The sequence below is a fragment of the Haliotis asinina genome, chromosome 5 (assembly GCF_037392515.1).
Source record: "Haliotis asinina isolate JCU_RB_2024 chromosome 5, JCU_Hal_asi_v2, whole genome shotgun sequence".
Lineage (NCBI taxonomy): Eukaryota > Metazoa > Mollusca > Gastropoda > Lepetellida > Haliotidae > Haliotis > Haliotis asinina.
Window position 1 is genome coordinate 10,562,124 of NC_090284.1, and position 12,317 is coordinate 10,574,440.

At 35.9% G+C, this 12,317-nt stretch overlaps 1 protein-coding gene and 1 pseudogene across 1 annotated transcript in view; one reads left to right on the forward strand and one right to left on the reverse strand.

Annotated features, from left to right (window-relative positions):
- The window catches only part of LOC137283693 (tetraspanin-5-like), a 32,360-nt gene that overhangs the window by 18,234 nt on the left and 1,809 nt on the right, over positions 1 to 12,317 (reverse strand). The gene's annotated exons all lie outside the window — the stretch shown is intronic.
- Positions 7,506 to 8,841, forward strand: LOC137283694 (uncharacterized; annotated as a pseudogene).

Consider the following 12,317-nt stretch of genomic DNA (forward strand, 5'->3'; position numbering starts at 1 on the left):
AAGGATCCCATGACAGGGATTGACTTGGGCCGCGATATCGCGATTTTCTCGCACCAGTTGCTTTAAAATCGCACTCAAATCTACCTGCAGCGATTTAAAATCGCATCCTGCTTACCTGTATGATAGGAAGTTTTTAAATCTGTTTTACTGAGAAAGGATTTGTCGTTATTTTGTCCTGTCAAAGATATTCCCGTTGCTTTCTACCTAATTTTAATCTTCGAAACATAACTTCTGGTATGGAACACCGAACATCGTTACACAGTGCTGCACAAAATGAGCTGCGCTGCAAGGAGTATGGCAAACTCTGAACCCCGCAGTACTGTGTTGTTTATGCACAGTGCGACGGTGTACAGAGTTCGCATTTGGAAGTTGTGTTCTGCAACGTCACACAAAGGGCAGCTTCTAACGAAACCATCTTATTCGATATAAAAATCTTTAAATTCTTAAAGACTACGAATGAAAACGAAGAAACAACTTGACCCATTCAACACCGTAGGCAGAAAAATTGGCCAAGACATCGCCAGTCCCCAGGAGCTGTAGGTCGAAAAAACGACCAGTCAGTAGTTGCATCAAAATGATTTATACTTTTCGGAACCTAACTAACATATGATTCATTTATCAAATCTATCACTCTTCATAATGCCTGTCAACACTTATTACATTTAAGATAGCCATATTTATCGACAAGGTTAGAATTGAAAACTATTTTCTTTTTCCGTAATGTTATTTTTAAAAAAAACTATTCTCACACACATGCTTCGGCAACGGGTCCACATCCGAGTTCTCAGTGAGCAAATCAACAATGCGTAGAGGATATAATTAAACAAATCACATAAACTGAAGAATAAAAGCAACAACAGTAATCATAAAAATTGTCTAAGAACATTATAACTTACTATTTCAAACGTTATTGTGCGATCGTGTCATGTCATTCTTTCTCGTTGGGGTGGGGAACAGTATCCATTGCTGTTATCTGATTGGCTGACTTAGGTCACTTGTCTGAATTTGACCGATCACGATCCTTACTGCAGGCTGAGGCTAAAAAGCGTCATTAGAAACCAATGTTTATCCAATAAACGCGCTTCTTACAACTATGAAAATACTCTAGGCAAGGATACCGTCATTTTGTTGATGTTCAGAGCTTTCGAATGATACCCGCCATCAAACGAATCGCCTCACATGTTCTTCATTATCAGACAAAGATTTTAAAACGGAGGTTTTTCACGCTGTTGTATCACGTTACCAAGCGAATTGCCACTGATATCGGGAAATACACGACCATACATATTACTTCTGAAATCTTTCTAGAATAATTTTATGATCGTGTATAAATGAACATATGAAAGAAAAAGTGAAGGGGATGTCATGACTTGTTACAAACAGAAAAAACGCTCCAGGTTTTTGTTCCTCCGTGGTTCATCTAGACATACAAATGTCTATGCCTGCATTTTCATTACAAATTAACTTATTTAAGTTGTAGTCGTATTACGTGAAACATATGATAAAAATAACTTTCAGATTTACAAACAGTAAGATTAGTCCTTTCAACTGGTGTATGATATGCAGTAGCAATAATGATTTATAAGTTGATATTTTCTCCTGATAAAAATAAACTTCATCTATGACCTCAGAGTTGCTAGGAACTCGGTGTCATGGCAGTTTATGCCGCTGGTTGACTGGTGTTGAAAGAGTTAAGTCGTTGACCTTGATGACAACCAGAATGCAGACACCAATGGTGATGCTAGTAGATCTACAGACTTTTAATTCATTGCAATTCAGGATTACTTGACTTGAAATTGATTATGACAATGTTTTATTTGTCTCGTTATCTTTTTCTTCTGAACGATCATGAACAGTTAAATCTCATAAGACTTTAAAAAATCTCATGCTTTTGATCCCATGTGAGATTTTATCTCACATGTTTTCTGAGCCAGGTTTATCCCTGCCATGACCATCACTCCTAACTTCAAAAGCTAAACAAGATTAGTTTCTGGGTACAGGAACATTGTTGTTGACTCCCAAAGTGACAACAGATCCTAAAGTACAGTTGACAATGCTTGTGAAAGTAGATACTAACTATGTCCATACATCACGACATTAACCCTTGATCTTAAAGAAACAGTAGTGACAGATATTGTTCTTGGAATCAGAAGATGATGATTGGTTGAGACTGGCATATTTTACATTAACCAGTCATAATTTGTATTGGCTTTCATCTTAAGTTTGTGAAATCCTATTCTCTAAATGGCGTTACTAGTTGGCAAATTCACCAAAAATCATTCGATAAAATTACATGTGATATGGTATCAAATACAAAAAATAGATTCAGATGACTTTTCACTCTCATATTCATTTAAATAAGTTGAATGTAAAAACATATAAGCATATAAATTTGTGTTTTCATCATGTCTATAGTGTTTAAAACATCTGCTCATTTTGAATCTTGTTCATCAAACCTTTTTCAAAGTGCACAAAATAATCCAAAACAACCTGAATCTTGTTCTTTGTTTATACAAATGAAGGGATTGCATGTTCCCAAAGGGCTATGTTCAATGAACAACAAGACTTGCTGTTACACCACGTTCGCTTCATGATGAAATATTTCACACCCTCAAGGTCAATTTGCTTAGCAAATGCTTTTGTCTGGCTGATCCTCAAATATTTCCTAGAGTGAATCCCATGACCATCATTTTCTGCTAACATGTCAGCCAAAATCATATAAGAAATGCAACATTTTACAGAGAGAAGGAACAAACAAACATGACCAGGAACTTTTCAACTTTCTGTGTCAAGTGGACAACATTTTCAGTGGGTCATAGGAAAATACAAGTACCAGTGATAAGCAGAAAGATTGCATCCATTGTACTCTGAGAAATAAAAACTTACAGAAAAATCATTTGTATTTTTATCTGTATTGATGACAAGAATGAGACTGATTTTTATATACGAAAATGATAATGATATCAGGCATTATGGCTCGATTTAGTGCTTTGCTACTTGCACCGGTGCAGTCAATTATTACAAAATGCAATTTAGTGATTAGTCCAAAATACACCATGTGCAAGTCAATTTTTGAGAAATAAATCTAACATCATAAGCATTAGATAATTTTTCTGCTATACTTTGAATAGCTGAGACACAGAAACAATCCTATATTTATAGACTCATTTCGGCTATGACAGCTCTTGTAAACAGGGATCAGCTGCACCTGTGTGTTGCTATGGTTTCATGGGTACTACATCATGGAAATATACTCTGCAGCTGGCTTGTGCAACTAGGTTTTCATCTTAGGTTGGCCTTGGTGCAAGCAGGTTAACATCTCTTAAATTAAGCCCTGATATATATATATACTGGACAAATATAGTTAGGGATATATGTAAATTTTGAAATTATGAGTGATGATTTATGCATTTCTTGACACACTGACTAAATATCAATCATACAAAAACCAATATCCCTAACTTACTTTGTCCTATGTACATTCAGTGTTTCATACAGCTAAGTCAATTAAAACAAGTGTTTGCCACTAATGTGTCAATGTCCCATGCCACTAAGAAGAATGAAATATTTATAATATATTCACTACTTTTCACTTTTTGCTCACACACAAGGTGCGTGAGATGACTAGTGTCTGGACAATCAATCACCCAATGTAGGTTGTCCATAAAATTGGATGCAATGTTTTATGCATTAACGTAAGTTCGAAAAGTGTCATAGGTTAATGTTAATGTATGGCACTTATGACTATCTTAGCGCTAAGAGAGCTTTGAAAATCTGGACCCTGGGTCACTCAAATTGACTGGTGTTTGCATAATTCCCCAATGTAGGCGGTCAACAAATTTTAGGGACATTGGGTACAACAGTTGATCAGATATCGCATCAACAAGAGTCTGAAGAGGTCAAAGAGTCAGGGTATACCTTGAAAATAAGGTCAAGGTGACCCTAATCGAATGGTGCCTGAATAATTCCCGATTGTAAGCTGTTACCACAATTGAGGACACTGGGTACGACTGTTCATGAGATATTGCATCAACAAGAGTGTGAAAAGTGGTAAAAGAGTCGTGGTGACCTTGAAAATAATGTCAAGGCCATAAGAAACAGCTCATGAGATATCGCCTTAGAAAGAAACGGGCCCTTAGTACAGACAGACAGACAGACAGACAGACGTACAGACGTAAATACATAGTTCACCATTCTGCGTTGTGGCGGGGGACAACAAAAAGCAAAAGGATAATACTATTAAGCACCTAGTAGCTGTATGAAATGGGTCAAGCTGCTTTGAGCAATATTTCAGCAATATCACATAGGTGGGCACTAGATATGAGCTTCTCAACAGCTGCAGAAAAAGTGGACCGTACTTTGCTAACATACACGTGTTGCACAAATAGGGAAACCTTTGTTGCACTGTAAGAGAGCTGACTATGAGCAAAAAACACAACACTTCGCCACAATATCTTTATCTATTAAGGATATGAGTCATATGATGATAAATGTCAACCATTACAGTGTACTGAACAACTGAATTTGATCGTGTGGTTAAATCACCAGTGGCTACTGTACTCTACTTCACAGTGCTAAAATTCTTGTTGTATGTAACTGTTTAACTTATTTCATTTCAACTCTTGTCCAAGAGCATCATATTTTATTTTAAAAAGATATTATAAGTGATATCAAATAGTATGATGAAATCATATGTCAGAATGATTCTTACAGTAAAAACTCAAGCTGGCTATAAATGGATGATATCACAGCAGGCTTGCAATCTTAAAGATCACATACACTGTAGGGGTACAACTGCAAAAATCATTTTCTTGCATCGTTATAAATGAATCCCTGTTATTAAAATTACTCATTTCAACATTTATTTACCTTCAATCAACCTTTCAAACAACAGTGCACAATTCTTTCCCAGTAACAAAATTTCAACAAATCAGAAGGGTGTGCCTCTGAGACATAAAGTGAGGTATGCCTATGTGGGACACTGTAGAATTCATGTACCTCTGCGAGGATAAATTATCTTGTTTACAGGCTTATCTAAACATGCAATCCTGACAATTGTTTTGAAAAATGAAAGCAATAGTCTTTCACAATTTACTGTCATTTAATCTTGTCACCTGCTTTGCCCAGCTTCAGATTTACAATATGTTTTCATAACTTTCAAAATTGCTTGTCATAACGGTTATCCTTTAGGTCATGACACAAAAAACATATTACACTACAAGTAGGAAGCAGGTTTGATTTTCTAAATTGATGAGATCAAACCATATTCGAATTGATTCTCAAAGTGACATTAGGCCATGATGACACGATTTTAAAAAATGGCATCACTTTGTTGTGAACATTTCCCACTCAGAATAAATGCTATTTAGTTTGTTTACATCAAGTTATAAAATCTAACCTACTTTCAAATATTTATTTGATTGATGGACAACAGGAATTTGCATGAATCTGCTTATAACATAATAATTTCAATCTTGGAAGCAAGGTAGGTGTCGATATAACACTACTTACAATACTATTGCCACTTCGACCACAACCTCGCTTCCGAGGAAGAAATTGTTACGCAAATTCCTTTTGGTCATCAAACATATACTACAACTAGTATGTAGCTTTGGTTTTTTAAACTCTATGAAAACAAATCTAAATAGCATTTTCTATCTACCTGACACCTGGGAGCAATTGATAGCAACACATAGCATTCTTAAGTGTCAACATACTGATACACATGTATCAGTTAAAGCCAAATTTTGATAACCAACATCATTTTGCAGCAAAACACAAAATTCCAAGTGGTGGTTATCTACCTGATATGATGATCATATTGTCAATGCAAAACCTGAAGGTTTACCTCAAAATGTTTCTATGGTAACACCTAGTTAGGTCTATAATCAGATTGTTACTGTTCTGCCATATACAATGACACATGACATTTTCAAATTGTTCACAAATAAGCTAGAAACAGACTAAATTATGAACAAGAATGATCATATTATGAGGACAAGAGAGAGTATTCTCAGGTGCTCACAAGTAATAAAAGGATTCCTTGAAAAGCATGTGTATTATTAGCTTTGTATTCTGGTGTCAATTCAATCAACATTTTTCACAAGACGGGATAAAATCATACCAGATAATTTCATGAATGTTAGATGTGTCAATGTTTTATTTCCCTGGCTCCACTTCCAATTACAATCATTGTCATCATTATCAAGCCTGCATCAATACATGAATGGCTAACCTTCTAAGATATATCACAGATTGAAGCAAGACCTAGTGTATTACTAAGTGTTTTATTGTGTTAGTGTTGTGCGTGCGTGCGTGCGTGCGTGCATGTGCACATACATTCATCACATGTTCATATAAAATTGAGAATGAAAAATTGAGACTGAGAGAGTAAATTTAGTTTTATGCCACTTTTACTTTTAGCAATATTCCAGGAATGTTACGTCGGGAAACACAAGGAATGGTCTACACATTTTGTACCCATGTGGGAAATCGAAACAGGTTCTTCAGCATGGTCTTCGGCAAATGCTTTAACCACTAGGCTACCCTACCAACCCAAAGAGAGAGATATTTAGAGATGAAGATGATTAGCTTGTGTGTTTCTTTAAGGTTTAATTTTAGTTGAGTCAGGTTTATCCCATGTCCAATCTGTTTATTCAATGATTCCTCTTACAAAGTTTTATAACAAATGTTCAAATGATTGTACTTAAATTCATATTATTCCTGGTCGGTTGAATTCATATTACTGTTTTTTGTTTTATTAATTTTTTTCATATTTCAAGTGTAAGAAATCAGCAGATTTGTAAAGTAAGTTTAAAAAAGAATGTGGGTCAAATAAATAAAAGTAAAAAATCAATTCAATTTGCTGCTTGCTTTCTTAAAGGTCACATGCAACCAAAAAATCAAACATAATTAAAAGACAGCTATCACTTATTCATGACATATAACATACATTGCTGCATGTACAAAAACAAATAAACAAAATTATAATCGTACAATCACGATTCAAAAGTTCAATATTTTGTACTTGGGCTTACTTCCCTTGAAATGGAGCCCTTGGGAGAACGAACCCAGTCATAGCGGGTGGGTGTGCGCTCAAGTGTAACAATGGCTTCCGATTGGCTGGTTCATTTGCTGATACACAGAGGGCTCATTGTGTGTACAGAAAGATGATCTGTTTGATGGGCATTTTAGAAGTATTCTTTATGGATAACAACTGTTGTCATATACTGTTGTCATAAAAAACGTCACAAAGAAATTCACAGTTTCAGAGACTCAGATGTTTTTCTATCTACAATTCTTTGGAGGCTGTGTTCAAGTAAGCTACATTTTCTAAAATATATTTTCCAGTTTTAAGCCTAAAACAATTCTCAGAAATATGAAGTATTTTTCAAGTTCTTTCACAAATATTAATCTACAGCATACATTCATATACAAAATGAAGATTTATTTTACAGAACTTGGAAGCCCTTGGCTCTTTTCTTGGAGAGTGAGCGTGTGGAAAGTAACAACAGTACTGCCAAAGGCATCTTGCAGTGCATTTTGTCTTACTAGTTCCTCCTTGTTCTGTCCCTTTTGATGGACATCACCCCCACCATGACCAGACAAAGCCTCCTGTTTCAGAAAGAGGACACAGACCTTGCTGCACTGAGGCCATCCATTGATGCTGTTATAAAGGTATCACAGAGCTATATGTTTCTAATCAGTTCCAACCAAAACAATATCTTAAGCAAAGTTTTCTTCAAATTTGAAACAGTTACTAGATTCTTACTCAAGATAATAAGATAAATACTGCTTGATTGATAATTTATTCTAAAGTCTCACTTTGCATGTTACTCTGTTCTAGCAACTACAGTATTTGAAGGATGAGAATGGACTGGCACTTCTCCAGTTCGAAAGTCTGTGTCCGAAGGGAAGCTGCGAGTTTGATGGTGTTCCAATAACATGAAAGGCTGGCGTTGAGAAGCAGTTCCCAAATGTTAGGGCTGCTTTCCTACAAAACCTCATGAGCGAGCTTGAGAACAGATTCCCAGCTGTGGCTACTGAAGTTGTCTCATGCATATCAGTCCTGTCACTTAGAGGACTGTCTTTCTTGTCTGAAGGTAATATAATAACTGTAAAATGTGTTATCAGTTTGGATAATCTGATGAAAACAGACAAAGCTTCATTAAACTACATTATAATTTCTGAAACTATATACATAAAATACCCAATTTTACAATAGACCGTAGATTCATTTTGATTTTCAGTCTACTTTATGAAAGTAAGATTATTTTCACATTGTGATAATACAAACATTTCAAAACTGATGTACAAATGGCCTGAGTTTTCTAGACATTCATTTGCTGTTGCAGATGCTAGAAAACACTGATGTACAGAACAACTCCAAAACATCATTGACTTCTATAGTCATTGTGAGAACACCTTTGTATGCTGAGAAGATCATCAGAGAATGGGCAATGTGCAAGGATATGGTTCATCAACAGCATTATCCTTGCACAAGTATCTGTCAGCTATGGCAGATACTGTCGTCCAGACACCCTGATACTTTTCCAGATCTGTGCAAGAGTGCACAAGTGGCTAGCCTGTTGCCCCTCCAAACAGCAACTGCTGAGAAGGGTCTCAGTGTTCAAAATCTCATGAAGAGGTCACACAGAAACAGGCTGTCATCAGAGAGGCTTGACACGCTGATGCAGTTGGCTTTAGGACCTCTTGTAAGGGATGTTTCTCTTGCACCAGCCGTCACAAAATGGAGAAGTGACAAAAAGAAAAAGCTCTTTTGCTGAAATGAACATTGTTGATGTTTTTTGCAGTTTCAAAATGAAATTTGAATCTTTACAACCACTGTGTTCTGTTCTTAAGGCCATATTACAAACCAAAATATGGACTCTTCCATTTTGTTTTTGGACCCCTAATTTTTAAATGAAGGGGTCCAATGGGCCCCAAGAAAATTTAAGCCAGAGGAGACACTGTATAGGTGTCAATAAACCAGACATTGAGCTTTCTCTGTGACAAAGGCTGCTTACCACAATCAACACAACAAGTTTTTTTATGTAACGAGTAGATTATTTACTTGTTTGGGTATACAACCAAGATTAGACTACTGCTCTCGACCTCATACTCTGGGCATGCATACTGTTTCAACCTCTGCGAACCTATTCACTTCGCATGCATTAAGGGCACAGCCCAGCACAGCTGTTGCAACCACTTTTTCCCCCCAACGCTGGGGGGAATTTAGTAAATCATTTGAACTCCGATTTCGCGGGTTTCCTCTTTATCATGTTTTTTATAGGTTGAATTGGCATTTTTGATGATATGTTTCGGTAAGTGCATACCGCAAGGTATCAGAATCTGCAAAGTTGTGTTTTACATTGCATGTGACCTTAAGAATCCATGATATACTGCAAATAATCAACTTCCTTTGTGTCAAAAGGACCTTCATCATGGTACCCAGAGATTATCACCATGGCTCATTTTCCAAAACTGATCCCAGCATACCTGAAACATTGTAACCTAAATGCATGTCACACAAACACCCAATCAGTGTCCAAAATTGATTAAGATCCTGAAGGAATAGCTCCAAGCTCCAGTATACTGATTTTGTGCATCTGAAGTGATTTCCCACCCCTCAAATATCACGCTATATTGAATGCGTTATGTATTCAATGAGAAACATATTGGGGAAAATACATCCTTAACAACAGACTAAGATACACAAAGCAATATAAACATGGTTACAGTAATTGCTCTTCCTGACACAGCATAACTGTCATCTACGCAAGTCATAGTAAACAATCCTGGTTTGTGTTCAGTTGAAGGTAAGGTTATGTGCAATAAACAAGCCCAGTACTTTCAAGTCTGGCAATGGTCCAACATCACAATATGGGCTTATTGTCTCTTCACCGAGATAAGAATATTATCGTGATGTGTGGTTGTTTAGTCAGTGCAGACTTTTCTGTGACAGTTAGTTGATTTCCTTCCTTGTAAACTAAATCAGGAACTATGATAAACAAGGGTCAGAGTTGACAAATCCCCCTCCCCCACAAATTTGATACAACAAATCATCTTACATTTACTTGAAGTTCAACTAATCTACCTGTATGTATGCAACATTACAAGAGTAGTAACTGACCTATCAAAACAATAACATTGAGCTGGGATTTGTAACTTTGTAAAGTACTTCAATGTCACATACCAGATCCACACCAATATCAAAATCAGAGAAATAAATACCAGTATTAAAAACACCTAATAAAAAATGCAGTAATTTACAAACTGTTTTGTTTGTGGACAGTTTCATGAAAGAATACCTTGTGCTTTTTTGAGATATGGTCTTTATGTTCAACACGATGAACAGAATCAAAACCGGGTACAGGAAACATATTCATTTTCTAAAAAATTGCTCAATAGCAAAAGGCACCACTCAGCCCTTGATTAATACATGTACATGGTTTGGATGAAAAGTGCCCCTGTGAAAATAGTAAATGTGTTTAAAATTATGCTCAGGAAAGAAAATGATTACATAAGGACAGACAGATGAGGCATAGACAATGTCATCTTCCATTTATGCCAAATGGATAAAAATGGTCAAAACTAAGTACCATTGTTGATTCACCCCAATTATGCCTCATGGTTTGGTGGCACTGAACCTGTACTCATAGATTTCACCAAGAGGGTAAATATCTAATCACCTGCATCACTTTGAGAAGGCTCTCTGTTGAAAGTGGTATTAAAACAAACAAAAAATATACCTTCCAACCAATGTATCATTTGTTCATGAGTCTGGACAAGATAAGCCAGTGGACATGGTGGATACATTCTTTGGCAGTCACCAAGGCTGACAACAATCAATCAGTGCCACTTACAGAAACTAAACAAGCTGGGTATTTGAAAACATGCCAAATATGTTACCATCATAAAATAAATCTGTCACAAAGGTAAAAATCTGGATTTTTTTCAAAATGAACAAATTGACATTTGCATAAAAAAATAAAATAACACCAATATCAGCCTGTACCTTAGACATTTGCGCCTAAACCCATTGAACTCACTGTTATTTTACTCCCTTATATTTGGGCTAACATTAACAGATTATTATACCTAAACTAGGAAGAAGACATATTACTCAAGCTTTGGACCAAGTAGTTAAAATCACTGCCTGCAATATCAATGACATGAGAGTAACTCTCAAAAGAAGATTTCCCAGATGCTTCCATGATTCAAACCAACAAGAACATTCATATTTCTGAAAAATAGCTGTGTAGTGTATTTTCCTCCCATTTACCAAACATAGCCCCATGAGTAACACTTCACACAGTCTACTTATACAAACACAAATATAATACGGACAGAAAATAATGTCCTTCCTTTTCAAACAGTCACAATGGGGATGTTACTGGGTAGGGTCTGTGTCAAGATCCTGAATCTTAAACATGCAATTCAAGAGTAAGGTGACCTTTTTTTTATTCAGCTAAATGAACAAATTTGCAATATAAACATCTGACTTTGTCTGTTCAAGTACAAAAGCCTGATTAAGTATAACTTATTAACAACATATTCTCCACAGGTTATTTTTCAACACAAATTCTCAACTGCCATGCCAAAGATCTATCAAACATATCAAAGCTCAATGTGGCCTCTTGATATATGACGTCATCATCTCATTATACTGCAAACAGCATGAGTCTGATTTTCCCTGGTACATGCTAAGCCCTCTTCATGTTCCATGGATCATAAAGTCACTTTGTTCTACCTAAACATGCTGAAGGCTGTGTTTTCCTGATTCCATCTAGTTCAGGGAATCTCTCTAATACTTTGTACATTTCCTTTGTTTTAAAAAATCTTTTTTTTCTTCATGCGGAACCGAACTGTTTAGACATGCAAATTTATAAACCAAATTGGATTCTGCCTTGAAATACAAATATTATAGTGCAGGAATACAGCTGGCTTGACTTGCCTTTTAATAATCCATATTTGATTTGGGTTTCATAAAAATGTAGATACATATATTCCAGTAACTAACTGCACCTCTTGCCAATGACAGATCAATTTCTGTCCCGATCATTTCCTTTGATCACAGATCATGTCAGAAAGTAGGCAAGGAAACTTGGACGCTAAAATAATGTTTCCAATGACTATACTGCAAGCCTGAGAGTTCTAAAACCTACATTTGAAATAATTTTTCATGACTTTTAGTCTTTAACTGTAAAGTAATTCTAATATGATGAAAGATGTGCAAAAGGAATCATATCCCTACTCATATTTAAAAACACAATTTTTTAACCAATTTATCATGACTATCACTCACTGCATTTTAG